Here is a 16537-nt window from a genome sequence, read left to right as displayed (position 1 = left end):
GAGGGCCTAATCAATCGTTTAGCTTAGCCATTTAGGTTAAAAAAACTAACTAGTTAGTTATCTATTAAGAAAGCCATTAAATAAATACAAAAGTAATTGATCCTACATAATTGATATAGCTATTTCATTTGTATCGAAGTATTTTTAATCAATTGTATGTAAGTACAACTGATGAGTAGCTAATGAACACTAGTTTTTATTTAACTCAGAACAAACTGATTGATGTCTGCGATACATCTTACTTATGAAAAATTCATTAAGAATGATTTATTTCATATTTTATTGAAAAAAGTTAGTTCATAATGTATCTTGAGATAGATTTAGAAGTCTCGTTTTAATTGTGTATGTAATTTTGAACAAGTTTTAAATGTATTGCGTTGAGTATTAACTAATGGATATTTTTTTTATAAAATAATTCTAAAGAGATTCAGAGGGCTTAGTACGAGTTTGTTTTACGGATAACGAGATTAAAACGAGAGAGCGTTCGTCACTCTGATTGGTTTATTCGAGCCGGCTAATCAGAGCGGCCGAACGCGGTCTCATTTTGATTACTTTAAACAAATATACAAACTGATATTGGTACATACAAACTGGGTGTTGAATTGATTGACAAAATAGCAATATTTAAAAGCTAATTTGAAAATAATTTTCCCTAATCCATTTCAAATAGTTCTTTTATCTATTAATACTAGTTAAAAAAAAATACATTTTTATATAAATTACAATAACTATTCAAATTAACACAAAATCATCACATTCAACCAATAACGCCAAAAAGCTTATAACTAATTAAAACTCAATCCGCTACCGCCTATGGCTTGCACGAACAACGTCACGTCAAGTGTAGGCGTCATAATGTTTAGTGGAGACAATTATTTTGTCTGTCTGTCTGTTTGGACAGCTTTGTAGGCTCTGCGGACATGATACCGACTTCATGTGAGAAAGTCTTGCGTTAAAGTTAATATTAGATTAGTAATATTATGAGTGACAATTCGTAACATCGAATTTGTGGAGGGAAGTTTAGTGTCATAGAAATATGCGTGTAGTCTATATTTGAATGTTACAGACTAACACAAGTAGTGTTGACACTAGATTTTTCGACGAAAAACAGCAAGGGAAAGACTTTTCTGGACCTATTTGCTCGTACCGAAAGAGAACATACAATATGAGATTTTTTATGGAATAACTAGTGGGTAAACGAGCAGACGGGTCACCTGATGGTAAGCGCCGCCCATGGACACCCGCAACACCAGAGGAAACACAGGTGCTTTACCGGCCTTTTAAGAAGGAATATGCTCTGTAATATGTTTTGGGACCAGAGCCCATGAACTTATAAGAGAAGGGAAACTAAGAGAGAATTAGTCACTCTATTGACTTAGGTCAATAAGAGCCTGACAGTCCCAAGACTCATAAGGACATAACGCTGTCAGAGGTGAAACAAAACACCTACGTTTTGTTTCACTCATTTTGCATATCGTTAGGCATTACCATAAACATTCGCGAACCCAAACTCTTAACTACTTCTGAGAAATTCGATTTAGAAACCGTGAAACTTTTTTTAGGAAACAATGTTTGGTTCTAATAAGAAATGAGTCATAACATAACATTAAAGTTACTTAGAAGCTGAAAGATAATAAACTTTTTTGGTATGGCCATAGTTATTAGTTACAATTAGAAGGGTTGAATACACAATCTCCGCCGCCCATGGACACCCGAAACACCAGAGGCGTTACAAGTGCGTTGCCGGCCTTTTGAGAGTTAGTAATTTAAGGGTTGTTGGGGAATCGGGGATTGGTAATTTAGGGTAATTGGACCTCCGGTAACCTCACTCACACAACGTAAGCATTGATTCATTTTTTATAAGGCCGTGGTATCACTCCAGTCGAGTCGAAGCCGAAGCATGGCTCTCCCACACTTAATCTAGCATCTAGCTTGACTGATGAACAGACTGACGGAATATTCAATTTTATTAACGTTTCGGAAGTTACCTACCAATTGAGATAGGTAGTACATGCTTTGTCTTTGACTTATATCAAGAAGATAATTAGTTACTATCTATAGCTATGAATATGTATCAGTTTACATAGTAACATTATTAACAAACTGCCTTAGTTATAATTTAGTGACCAAACATTAACTGTTGCATTTAATATAGTTATTTATGAACAAAAAAACGGTTTGTTGGTTCACAACCGTATTATTGATGGCGATTGTAATCTTTTTAGTTTTATGTCCAATTTTATTATATTTAAACCCTTTTTACTGCATGTCATGGAGAAATGTAGATGTGTTATCTGTATGGTTTTATGTGCTTACTGTTTTTGTTGAGGTGGTAAGCGGTTGATAGTCTTTATTGGTGCTGTTTTTTGCTTCATTAATTCTGTGGCTTCTTTTTTCTTTTTAAAAAACGTTGCACACACATTAGGACTTTCTCCTGTGTCGTGGGTGCGTTTACAAACATACAAGTTCACAAACGCATGACACCCAGACCCGAAACAACAATTTGTGGATTATACAAAGAGTTGCTCCGTGCGGGAATCGAACCCGCTACCCGTTGCACGGCAGCCGATTGTCCAGTCATCGGGTCAACCGTGCAGTCTGAAGCTTCTGGTGCAAAAGTTTTCAAATTTGATTTTAAATAGTTAAGTTATGGAATATTTATTTTGGTATTTAAAAACTTTCATGCACACGAATGCACGTAAGGTGGATTTATCTGTCTGTCTGGCCTTGAGGCGATGCAGAGAAGAGTTTACGATTGGTGCAAAGAGCTAGTAATAAATATGAATATCATAAAAGAAAGAGTTAACTATCAAAACATTGAAGAATCCTTAAAGTTTTGTTATAATGACCGACCCACGTAATATCTTTACTGAAAACCGTCTCAAGAGTTTTTTACATTGAGTAATTTCAATGATAATTTCCAAGTAAAAATATCTCAACAATAACTTTAGGGACCTAGAAAATCTTTGTGCAATAAAATATAGTTACCTACCAAATGACATTTTTATAAAAGTCAAAGTCAAATAACGCAAAGGTACCGGTTACCGACCGGCCTCCTCTATCCGACCATTTTAGTTTATTTACGCTAATTTGTGTATTTATCGCGCGAAAGTCTTGAAATACGCCTTATTCAATACATTAATTCATCATTCACCTTCAGTCAAAACTTGGGTTTGTGGGGTTAACGCACATTCCGACTGTCCTGCGAAATATAAAAAAGGTGCAGTTTGCGTAAATTTTCATGCGAAAAAAACATAAATCAGTGAAATAAAAGATCTCGATTTTGACGATGATCACTCGGGTAAACTAAGAATGTATTTACTTTATGTGATTTATTGGTTCATTGAGTCCTTATAATTTCAATATGCATACAGAAATTCCATGTTTTTATAGATTTATCGATAAATTAATGTTGGACGGAATAAGGAGCCCTACAAAATGACGACGTACCGAATACCGACCAAATTGGTCGGTAAACGGAATTTTAAGGTTTATGAATGACACTAATTTTCTGTAACGTAGGTTGTTTTAGGAGTGTTTTGTGATTAGTTTCTTATTCTTAAAGCTATCCTTAGATATTAGACCGGTATCCGACCTATGCTAACTATAATGGATTCTTTGTAATTTACGTTTCAAATTGACATATTTCCGATATATTTACGATTCCTTCACAAAGACTTGCTAGAAGTAAACCTTTATATTTTATGTTTATTTCGAAGAATTTCATGAATACGATATTGTTACAACTTAATAAGTAATAGTAGAGTAGAAAGTAACTAAAAAAATGGTATAAATTTCAGTTAAGACGTTTTATTATACAAATACAGGTTTGGTCGTAGTCTGGATACGATTTGTTTCCCTGTCCCTTGTTCCGACTAACTAAGGAAATATAGGTTTTGGTGTTTTTTTTAAATTACATGATAAGCACATCATCAGTAAGTCATCGGGATGAACGACAAAAACGTTAGTAATAGGTATAGTACTTGTACGTAATACCTACGACACATAATGTTCCGAAAATAACTACGGAGGTTTATTGTACCTACAACCTACAAGTAGTAAAGTAAATAAAATAAGTACCTACCATATGTACGATACATAGTATGTACTTAATGTATAGGTAGATACATAGAAAAGATTAGTCACGAATTTACCTAATTACGTATCTTAACAATAGGTATCTACCTATAGGTACTTAAAGACCATTCGCATTTAACCAATACGAACAATTTCTTTATTAGGCATAATAAATTAAGATCGACATGATGTAGGTAAATCTTATGCTGAAATACTAGGAAACTTAATTAAAAAATAAATAACTACCTACACGGTAGGTTGAAAAGTAGACGTCACATTGTATGTTCTCTGCTTACATCTCCGAGTGTTAAAAAACGTAATGTTATGTTAAATTTTAAAATTCATTATCGTAATTTCGGTATCGAATCCAAAAGCAATGCGTGAATCTACTCTACTGCTAAGATATAGAGTTGATTTTACAATGTGCGTTCGGGTCGGACGGATTCAGGTTCCTGAGGAGTCGGTATCACGGACATCGGTCGGCAGTCGGTCGGTATACGGGGACTTTAGTATTTTTCCAAGCGTAAGAGTTTAAATCGAAATATAGGTACAAAATAGTCGTAAAAGGGCAAAATTATGAACATATTTCTAATTCATAGTTAATATACTTTCGGAAAAGCATTTTTTATTATACGATCTTGAATATTTTGTTTATCTTTTGGAGGATTTTGTTCGCCCGCGCCGATCACCGGTCGGTATTCGGTGCATTTGCGTTATCACTTGAAGTATGTCATTCTGTCAAATGTCATTAAACAGAATAGAATAGTCAGGTGTAGTATGTGTGTAAGTAGTGTGCAACACTAGTGTTCGCCCACTGCCCCGCCCCCAGTCGACGGACATTGTTGCCTAATATCCGACGTAACGTGTCAAAAGTCTCCGTCTTATTTAACTAATAATATGGAAATTATTTGATTGGTGTTTGTATATGTTTGGCTAGTGTTTTAATTGTGGGAAAATTTTGTTAGTTTTGCAAGACAATAGGTATGTTTATTATTCCAAAGCATTGGATCATCATTTTGTTCTATTAAAAAAGTAACGGTAGTTTTACAAAACTATTAGATTTGATATTTGGAATAACATTTTCATAATATACATAACATTTTCAATAACGAAAAGACTGAAAATGAGATCACAAGTTAAAGAAACAAAGAGTGTTTTTAACGTTTTATATACAAAACTAATAATATTTAAAAACATGTACAAACCAAACAATGAAATATAATATAAAACAAAACAATCACAATACGAACTCAAGCGCCACACATATCATTTGTCTTATTAATTAACTATAGTATTGCCACTCGCAAAAAACACACTAAGTACACACTGAACCTTTAAAAAAAAGGTATAAAAAAGTTACGCACATCCGCGGCACACATGTTTGGTGTTCACACGGTTGTTTAAGACCTATAGGCTTTGTACAAGTGCTAAGTGTGAGAGCTAAAATAGGACGTAACGATACGGGGGATATTTATATTGCGGAGATGTAAAAATAGCAGCCTGTATCATGTATGAGTTGAAAAAATTACAGCCTGTATGCGATTGATTGAAAAAATTTACAGCCTGTATGCGACCGCTTAAAAAATGTACAGCCTGTATGCGATTAATTGAAAAAAAAAATCAGTCTGTATGTAATTGGTTGAAAAAAGTACAGCCTGTATTTGATTGGCTGATAAAATACAGCCAATAAGGGTAGTACAGATTATTTTTCAGATACTTCCCCTGATGGTAAGTAATCGGCACTGTATAAGTAGGTATGCTATTTGACGCAAAAATTTGTTGACGTCATAAGTACCGATCATCTACAAAATTCACAGAGAAGTATCGTTTCTGATATTTGGATAAAAATATTGAATTTGACTAACTAATACGAAACTATCGTATTCTTCCATACTAAATACGGTCAAATTTACTTTTTACATACAAAAAATATCCGCGTGGATAGACAATTGGAAAATACTGAAAAAACCACTAAGCAGGATAATTGGTAAGTCTAACATCCAACACAGTTTTTCTTATAAATACACAGTTAATTATTGGTTTACAATATTTCCTCAATCAGCTCTATTGTATCGAAAATTTTAAATATCTACTTCAAAAATTAAGTAGGTAACTAAGGAAAATCTGATATTGTAATACAAATAGTCAATTATTCCCCAATAGCCCGGGGCAGGAAGCTCCATCTTCCGGCCCCACTCAGGAACCAACCCCACTAACTACTCAAACTCTTAAAAAACAAGAAAAAAAAACAAACTCCGAACTAACTACCCACATTTTCTTAGAAAATATTCTTTCGGGTAAAAAAAGTATTTTTTACGTTCGCAAACTTTTTCGGAAACATAATAATAATATTTCGCCTAATTATTGGGAGTGAGGAGAGCAAGTTTTTACGATCCAACTTGTATACCTATGTGATATAAAGAGTCAGCCATTTTGTGTTTTATGTCATTATAAGGAAGTTTTAATAATGTTTCCGATCGATTCCGGGTCGGGCCCGGTTTTATAAGTGTGGTGTGTTTTTATTGCTTGTTTTTTTTTTTGTTATCGGGGAGTGCAATTGTGACCTGTGAGTTGGTATGGGTGTCGATTCCCGTGCTAGGCAATGTCAAAATTTGGTATAAGTGTGAAGTAGGTACGCAGTTGATGCTTCATGAAAGCACTAAGTAAACTTTTTGACTCGGGAATTGAACCAAGTCCCAAACAGCAGTTACAAATGACGTCTAGACAACCAAAACATAATTACTTAACAGCCCTAATACCGAAACCACAACATACCAGACGACAATACAACAAAAATAAACCTTCGTGTTTACATAATAGAGTGGATTTTCTTTTGTCATAATTAACAAAGAATTACGTCTATATGTTTTGCTTTCCTTCGTTTGTTTATTGTGATATCACAATGGTGACATAATATTACATGTCGCGTATCATTTACAACCTTAATTATTTATAAATAGGGCTGAATATTCTTTGAATTATATCTCACAGACATATTCTTACGAAAAAAATAATTGAATTCACAGATTTTTCAAATTTTTATAGTCAACTATTGAAAAATTGTTTTCTTTATTCTATAGTATTCTGAAATATCGACATTTAAAAATTCTTTAAGATAGAATGTGTCCACTAACAATATCTAAAAATTCAATTCAAATGTCTCAGTTTTCTATTAAGAAAAAATGTAAAAAATATTCATTTTGGTGTAGGTATTTATCGTATATTCATAAGCATGTAGCAGAGAGCGGTTATTTTAATATTACAAACAACTCTAATTTGATTTAGATATTAGTTTAGATACTAGATAATAATATATCAATCGAAATCTAAGTTAAACATCCACAAAAAACAACTTCTCGAAAATTTTTTTTAGCCTAAATTACCTAATATAAAACTTCAACTTAATACAATATTTTGATAACTCTGCCTACCCCTTTAATAGCGGCGACTGATACAGAGTAGGTACGTCGTATTGCCACATGTGCCGCTAAATATGGCGGCCACATTGCTACGTGGGAGATGTGTTGCTTAGTGTCATATTGTGTATACAGGTTGATTGTCAAATGTAGGTTATAATATGGCAGAAAATATTATTCAAAATGTCATGAAAATAAAACTAAAAATATATTTTTTAATTGTGTAAGTAACTATGTAGGTACTTATTTTTTTAAGTACGTTTTTACATTTACCAAAGAAAAGTAACAAGTAATTAGTAAACAATTTAAATGTAGCTATTAATAGTTAAGTTTAACTAATATCAAGGTGTCTAGATTGAGCACGATTCGAATCCTGGTTGAACTACACTTTTTTCATTTGATATCAGTACCCTTAGTACGAATTCGTTTTACGTTTAAAGTTATTGAAACGAGAGCGCATTCGACGCTCTGATTGGCCGGTGAAATAAACCGACCAATCAGAGCGCCGATCGTTTTGATGATTTTAAACGTAAAGCAAACTTGTACTAAGGGCACAGGTCACTTAATCCCCAATGGATTAATTATTAAATAAGATTAATTTAAAAATGAAATACCTAGTCTGAAATTGCATCCTATATTTAGTTATAACATAAATAAATCAAATCAACTAAAATTAATGACATGAAAATCAATACACGCGACAATGTATCAAACGGCGCACTAATGCAATTGTCTACAAGGCTATTAGTCTGTCGGTGACATCTGAATATAACTATTAAACAGTTAATTACAATTTACTCGCACTACATAAGCGTACATATCTAGCTATACATGACCAGTTTATCTTGGTCTCGCGTTGTATGAACTCTCTGCACGTTGAAAGGTCAGGTTATAGTGGTCGATCGTAGCTTGATGTGTACCTACATTGTTTAGACTCCAATTAATGTGTTAATCGAACAGTTGAATCATTAACTATTATCGCGAACTAGTTACTCTATAGTCCAGGCCAGCGCTAGATTCTGGATTAAATACCTGGGTCTGAGATTTTTTTCTCTAACAACTTGATCTAAGATTAAAATCACAGTTAAAATGATATATGTCGACTTAACTATCCCTTTTTCCAATAAGACTAAAAATGTCTTTGAAAAATGTAGGTATTCCAAATAAAAGCTAATGAGTTATTATAATAAATCAAGTATTAATGACAAGAACTTATGTTATTATTAAAGTAATAACTTTTATCAGAATTAAAAAAAAAAGATTACTAACTAATTTTAAAATTCATTAATTTCAAACTTCGAAACTTATAATTATAATAATACTTTGTAAGTAAGTATATCTGCAAAATTTTGAATAAATGCTACTTACACAAAAATAATTTAAGTATTAAATATTAAAATGATTAAATTAAATTTCGTATAAAATCAATCTAGCAGCGGCATGTTTACAATTTCAATATCAGATCGTCCTTTGTCACAGTCGATACATTCACTAAAAGAGTTTCGCATAAAACTCTGTACTTATTGGAATTTTCAATTTAATTATTTTGAGTATAATTAATTAAATTTACATTTCATTTTGTGTACCTACTTGTAATAAATAATTTAATTTAATAATTATATTTTTATATCTTTTGCAAGGCTTACTTGATTCTGATTTCGAATTTAATTGTAACTCAATGGTGATCACTTTTTTTTCTATCTGTTTAAAGACAGCCAATTCGAACAAATTTTTAAATTCGAAAATTTTAACATTGGTCCTTACTGCCATACTCAGAGACATTTAAAAACTGTTCCTTAATAACGATTTTGTTCCTAAAGCAATTGCTAAAGACAGCGTTAAGTAACCATTTAAATGACTCTGAGTACGGCAGTTAGTTAACTATTTTTATAGTTAATGTCAATGTTCAGATCGTAATGTCAGCGTGAATATACTGACCGTATGTGTAAATATGACATGCTACAATGGGCGGCCACTTAAACCGCAGTTTGCAAGTTAATACGGTTATCTGTCACGACTCACACGCCCAGTATACTTGGTGGCACATGGTATCTTGTGTTGATAACCATATTTGATGAATATAAAAACTACTCTTATTTAATTATATAATACTTATGTATTATACATATAAAGTATTAGCATCTTAAGCTATTACCACAATTTTGTTTCCACAATAAACAGGAAAATCAAATACCTATTTCTTTTGCGGTTTTATGCCCCGACACCTTATTTGGTAACGAAAGATTATTTATAAAATGCCATATACAATGTATAACAAAATGACCATATGGTTATTTTGTTGTAGAGATGTATATACATCCAGTGTCACTCTCACAGTAAATACGAATCCAACGACACCTCTCAAGCCAAAATCCATCAAACCGTTTAGGCTGCAGAGCGTACCAAACAATTATACATACATACATACATACTCGAAAAACATAACCCTCCTTCTGGCGCAGTCGGGTAAAAAGCAATTGACCACACCCTGTACAAACAGCGGAGATAATACGACGGCTTAGATAAAAATACAGCAACAGCGACCAACGCGACACTAGAGGAGCACGTGGCTACTACACTGTTTTAGGTACCTAATTGGGAATTAATCAGTTGTTTCTAAGTATGGACAATAATTTTATTATTACTTTCGTGAGACATAACTACTAAATTAATTATTATGTTGTCGACTTACTCACGTAACTGTTTGACGAGGAACTCGACTAGTTTTCTAATGGTAAAAGCATTTTTAAGAACATTCAAATTGTAAACAAACAAAAAATCTAATAATTTCTCTTTAACTAACTATAAAGAATTATTTTTGTAAATAATGAACAAGTCAAAACATGTTAACTAGTTATATCATTATGAGATCATGCTAAGAATACTATCTGTTGGTAGACTAACTATTTCCTTATCCGGAGCTGCGAATTACCTAGCGGGTATACCGGGGCTCCGGCTCGAAAAATAGGAGTAGGAACGGGGTGGTTTTTAGTCAGTAAGAGTCTGACACTCCCTCTCGCCTCGCCGGCAGAAGTCATTGGATGATTTTCCTCCCTCAAAAAAAGACTATCTACTACCTATTTCACATACATTCTATCTTGATACTGGAATTTCTTCTAAGAATCGTACTAGGTACCTAGCACTTTTTAGTTTCTGCCTATACCCTAAACGTGCCTTTAAAATACATACAATTTAACATCATGATAGTTACAACAGTTATCAAAGTAACTACAACCTCCCTCTGATCCAATACATTATGCCACAAGTACACATGTATCATTATCATTTATCATTTATCGAAGTATGAGAGTATATTTATACCTTCTAAATAGGAATAATAATGGTGTACGAAAATTTAAAATCTAGTAGTTAATGAAAAAATATTATAACAACAACACAATATTATATTTTGTCATATAAGATAACAATACTTAGCTAAAACGAATCAAAGTTTAAAAGTGCGAGCAAATAACTACGTCATTTCTACGTATAAAACGTACCTAGAAATGACTTGACGTGATATTTCAAGTCAATATAATATCTTCGAAAGTATTTATTTTCATAAGATAATAATAAATCGTGTCTAATGTTTTATAGTTAAAATAACTTTAAACCACTTTTTAATTAAAATACACAATCACAATTTGCTAGCAACGCCACCTCACGTCTCCATAGAACAAACAATTAATTTCACATAAGACATACATTTAATATCAAACAAAACAACTGGCCATCCTGTTACAATAAAAAGCTCGACATGGGAACCGAACCTGCACTAATCTTTAAGTGGGAGGCGCACCGGACGCGAAACTTGTATGTCTTGAGAACCGGTTCGAAGCGGTTATACACTGACTTGTTTATTTTTATGGACACCCTTCTTAGAGCACAACTAGTACTTAGCGATGGATACTAGGTTCGATTACTTGGAGGCACATACTGCACTATGTATTATGTCTTTATACACCATATCCGGACTTTGAAAGCATTAGAAATCATGAATATCATAGAAACATAACTACAGAATTTAGTCATCATTTTAGTTCAGACACAAGAAGTTAGACTTCCTTTACTAGCTCCTTTAGAATTTAGTAGCAAAGACTAGGTATTCCTTGCTACCATACAAAGCACAAAATACTAATATATATCTACTTCATAAAAGATAGTTACATCTTAGCTCAAATCCAATGTAAAGAAAAACGAACCTTAGTACAATGTCAGACATCATATTTTCCAAAAACTGAAATTACGTCTAACTAATTTGAATTACCTTTTCGCTAATTTAAATTAAACCCTCCATGTTTGTCAGATCAATCACAGTTACAACCACAAAACTGATACTATTAATGAAATTAGTTAAAATATTTCGTAGTTATCTATCAAATTGCTAAATTCCAAAACCTACTCGAAATATTCATGAAACAAATAGTTCGGCAAAAGCCTAATGCCGTAGGAATTGAATTGAATTCAATCACATTCACAAATATAATCACGTATGGCAGTGATTCCCTAATTCGGGACAAATAACAGATCATTACGAGGCTGGATGGGCAACGCCCACGGAATTAATATTTCGCTGGTGTACAGTTACACAGTTGATTATAATAGTTGCATGTTTCATTACATTATCAGTAACTGGTTAGAGGAGTAACAAATTTTATAACAAGCTTAAAACTTTTTGAAACTCTTCGTAGTTAGTTAAACCAAAAGATTGCTAAATGGTCTTACTAACTATAGACAAATTAAAAAAGATTAAAATTGACTTTAGAACGTAAGAGATATAAATAAAAAAATACTTAACTATTATAACTACTGCTGCACTCAGAGACACTTATCTAATGATTGCATAAACTGTTCCTAAGTAACGATTTTGTTCCGAAAACAATTACTAAGGACTGGGTTAAGTCAAGACTCTCTCTTAATGTGGTTTCTCTTAGTGTGGACTCAAGACTTAATGTGGTTTCCTAAAAGTGATAACAAGGCTCACTGGACAAAGATTTCCCTAAATTATTCAGTGCAATATTTAGTTACAATAAAATAAAAGTTAAATTCAGAATCGATACAAAACCTTGTAATAAGACTACAAACATACTTTGGACTTTACCAAGGACTCAACTAAACTCAGTTCCAATTACATTAACTAATTTAAGATTAGCCAGTAAAAAAGTTTCTTCATCACTTAGGCATCTAAACTGAACAGAATCTGGTAATTTAATCCTGTACAGTCACGCCACTGGATTTATTTTCAGTCACACTCCAAATATTTGGATTTCCGAATTACATGAATGCCTACTTCTGACTTGTATCCTTTCATCCCACTCTTTATGATTAAGAATTTATTTTTAATTCTATTTAACTAGGTAGTTACTCACACTATGACACAAATATAGGAATTTCATGATTTAAGAAAAATGTCGCCTTTTTATTGGCATTCATTTGTTTATTTATACATATAGGTAGGTAAAAACTCGGTAATTCTTTGGAGTTTTTCCTCAGGAAATGCTATTCATAGTGGAAATATGTGGGAAATGTAAACATTGTCGTGTAATAGGAATGGTGACGAGGCGGGAAATGCTATTTGTTCTATTTATTCCGTCATTTAGATGATGGGAAGAAAATACGAGTACTTAGTTTGTGACAGTTGTATAGGGCTAAATATGTCATAAATGAGTCAAGTATTGAACAGAAAATATTGCATAAACATTGAAATATTTAGGAAAATTGTTAGAGAAATTAAAATAGAGAATGTTAATATTACGTTAATTTTAAAAATACCTACACATTCTGCTATTTAAATAGCTTTAAACATTATTAAGTGATAACCTACTACTTAGTTATAAGTATTAAAAAATAAAATATATGAGACATTGTACTATGACGTTACAGTACAACGTTAATTTTGTATGAGAAATTCAAGTCATCAAAACTTTAGATGCATATAATTTGGTCAGTTTTGATTGTACGACAAAACTAAGTATACAGATCAATTCGTTACATCGAGGGCTTCAGAGTTACACACATGTCTAAAAACGTTAACATTTTCCATTGCCAGGGCGTTTATAAAATGTCTTAGAAATAGACAGCTAGTTATGTAAAGTATATCACAACAAGACAATTATGAAGTGACCCACCCCAAAACGTGTACATTTCTGAAGAAAAACCCAAACGACCAAAAATTCTTCGCTACCGTTATGATTAATCTTAATAAGGGTCTCAGGGAAGGTCCCGAAACTTACTTCACAATCATTTTGGTCGCATTTAACGCGTTTTGAAACCCCAAAAGAAGTATTCACTGCTTCTCACAATTAACTTGGTTTAAAGGAACTTTTGTCGTGTGTAAATGGTTGATGAGGTTAAAACAGTTGTGCTGTCACCCGAATCAGTAACAAAGCTTAATTATACAGAGATGGAATTACACTCCGTACCTATTCATAGTTCGCAAACCGGAATACTGCAATGCTCAAGGAACGAAGAAGTATGAAATTATAGAAAGTGTACAACACAGATAAATAGGGACTGGAAACTTTAATACCATCTTCTTGTTTCTTCCTGCGATCAGAGATAGCACATCCAGTTATCTTGGCTTTACATCTTTTGGAGTTAAAGTTCAGCAGTTTAGTCAAGTGTTACGAATTTTCGATTTATTTATTATTATTTAATGTCTAGTAGTCTAGACTAGTGTTTAGTATCTAGGTCCAAACAATAATGAAGTCTAGATACTAATCAGCTAAGTGGCAAGCACTGATTCTCCTAACTAGTGTAAAGTCTGGACAGAATACAGTAATGTCTATTGGAAAAGACTTTCCCCAGTTTGTTTGTAATTCCATTCCCGAGGGTGGAAATTAGGATACCGCAGGAGCAAAGTCGCGGGTGATACCTAGTTAACGGTTTAATGAGATCAGGTTTAGTTAAATCTATTTTCGTCCAAAGGACAAATACAGACGAAATCTTTCCGACAGATTAGTCGCGTCGGTATCGCTCAGGCGAAATATTTTCCGATTTGTTTGTTATAGGAAAATTATTTATTTGAGTTCTTTTTATATCATTTCATATAATAATACTGTTTATATAAAGTACGATTGTCGGTGTATCCGATGCCAAGTGTGTGCGAAATTGTGAAGGGTAGTGAGGGTAGCTGCGAAATCGCTCCTCAACCGAACGTTTCGCTTGAACCGTCGTAAAATTTTAATGTTTTGTTTCGACACTTTTATTCGCATGTCTGTATCGATAAACTTATTTTGTCAGTCAATCAAATATTTATAGTATTTGTTTTTGTTTTTTTATTTCCATCTGCACCAGTACTGGTGTTAAATACAAACCGCGCCTGACTATCTGAACACTGCGTAAACATACTGTACACTTACTTACTGAATGAAACATAAATTGTAAGCTCCACAAGACAGATGAAGTTCACATCCTACTCCACTTAAAAAAATAATTAAACACTATCATATCGAGATCCGAGCGAAGAATATAAAACATAGACTTACTCCCACGAAACTCGTATCGGCGGAAATCGGAACCGGTCCGCAGTCCAAACCATCCGGCAACCGGTTATGCACGATGACTTTTCATTCATTCATAAAAACACTGAGTAGCACACACTTGGGCACAATTTTTCACTGTAATCCGTAAACACTGGGGTCGGCGCTACAGGTGACCGCGACGCGGGGGACGTGCGCGCTCGGCGGGCGCTGGATGCCGTGTGGCCGGGCGTGCGCCGTGCGCGCGGCCGCGGGGGAGGGGGGGATCACTACAGCGTCCCGGGGAGCTACCGCCAGAGCCTGCGTGCTCGCCCCTCACGTTGCTACGCCGGGGCGGTTTTTGTTCCCTACAGATAATTTCAAGCTGAATCGCCTAATGATTCCCCGGCATTGTACATATTTTATGTCGAAATTATATTAATTACCGAATTATTTATTACGGCGCTCATCCATTTTAAATTGCGGGCCATATTGATGACGTAGCCTGTGCTCCTACATACGCATCGACATTTGGAGCGTTCGAAATTTGAATTGCGCAAATTCGTAATTTTTGTTCGTTTTTAGTGTAGTACCGCGGCCACGTTAGTAAGTTTGAATGTGTTATCTGTGCTCCTTTCAGCCGTAGCTTGTAGCTGTAGCTTCTCGTTTTGGTTTCCCTATACTCTTGTTGTTCATGTGCAAATTGTTCTGTTTGTAGCTTTCATCGCGTCTTGATGAATTGCTCGATGTGTTCGCGTATAATTATATTTATTGTTTTCCTATCAGACATTGAGGAATGTGGGTAATGTGTTTGTGTTCTATTCAATGTAGTAGATTCTTTCAGTTTGTATTGTTGAGATGGCGCGAGTCGTGTTCTTACACGAGCTCTGATAAAGTCAAGGCTGGGTCTAGTTTAATTAATTAATTACTTTATATTAGGAACGGAATCACTTTCACGAATCTCATTTCTGACAATGTACTTAGTGTTTGAAGTTGAAATAAATCATCATTTAGCTATGATAGTAGTAGTATCAATACAAAGCGTAAAGTTAACTTAGTTTACACACTAACGAGTTCTTGTAGCAGGTAGATGTATAATTTTGAGAAACAGCACAGACCAAGTGCAGCAGAGACATGCTTCAGCACGAATGGGCCGGCTCGACCGGAGTGATACCACGGCCTCACAGAAAACTGACGTGAAACCACGCTTGCATTGTATGATTGACGTTACCGGAGGACTAATTACCCCCCCCCCCCAATTTTCCCAAGCCCCGATTTCCCAACAAACCTTAAATTCCTAACCCCCAAAAGGTCGGTAAAACACTTTTAATGCTACTGGTGTGTCGGGTGTCCATGGGCGGCGGCGATTGCTTACCATCAGGTGATTTGTTCGCTCGTTTACTAGTTTTTACCATAAATACTACCAGTGCTTTTTGATTTTTTTAATGACTAGGCCTTATTTCCCAAACAAGCAATCAAAAAGGTAAGATTTATATCCTCCAGTATTACATTAGTAATAATTTAAGTCTAGCTTAACTAGTGGGCGTCAATATTTGCATGCACTGTGTACACAATTTCAGATCC

The 16537-nt window shown here is 34.0% G+C and overlaps 1 protein-coding gene across 3 annotated transcripts in view; it reads right to left on the bottom strand.

Annotated features, from left to right (window-relative positions):
* LOC118276606 (nephrin) overlaps positions 1–15184 on the bottom strand; it is a 284280-nt gene extending 269096 nt beyond the window's left edge. For all 3 annotated transcript variants that reach the window (XR_004783681.2, XM_035594954.2, XM_035594953.2), the window contains exon 1: positions 14981–15184. The gene's annotated coding sequence lies outside the window, so the exon portion shown is untranslated. The remainder of the gene's footprint in view (positions 1–14980) is intronic.
* Positions 15185–16537: the final 1353 nt, after the last annotated feature.

The sequence above is a fragment of the Spodoptera frugiperda genome, chromosome 17, assembly GCF_023101765.2.
Source record: "Spodoptera frugiperda isolate SF20-4 chromosome 17, AGI-APGP_CSIRO_Sfru_2.0, whole genome shotgun sequence".
NCBI classification, from domain to species: domain Eukaryota; kingdom Metazoa; phylum Arthropoda; class Insecta; order Lepidoptera; family Noctuidae; genus Spodoptera; species Spodoptera frugiperda.
This window is presented reverse-complemented; position numbering and strand designations above follow the sequence as displayed.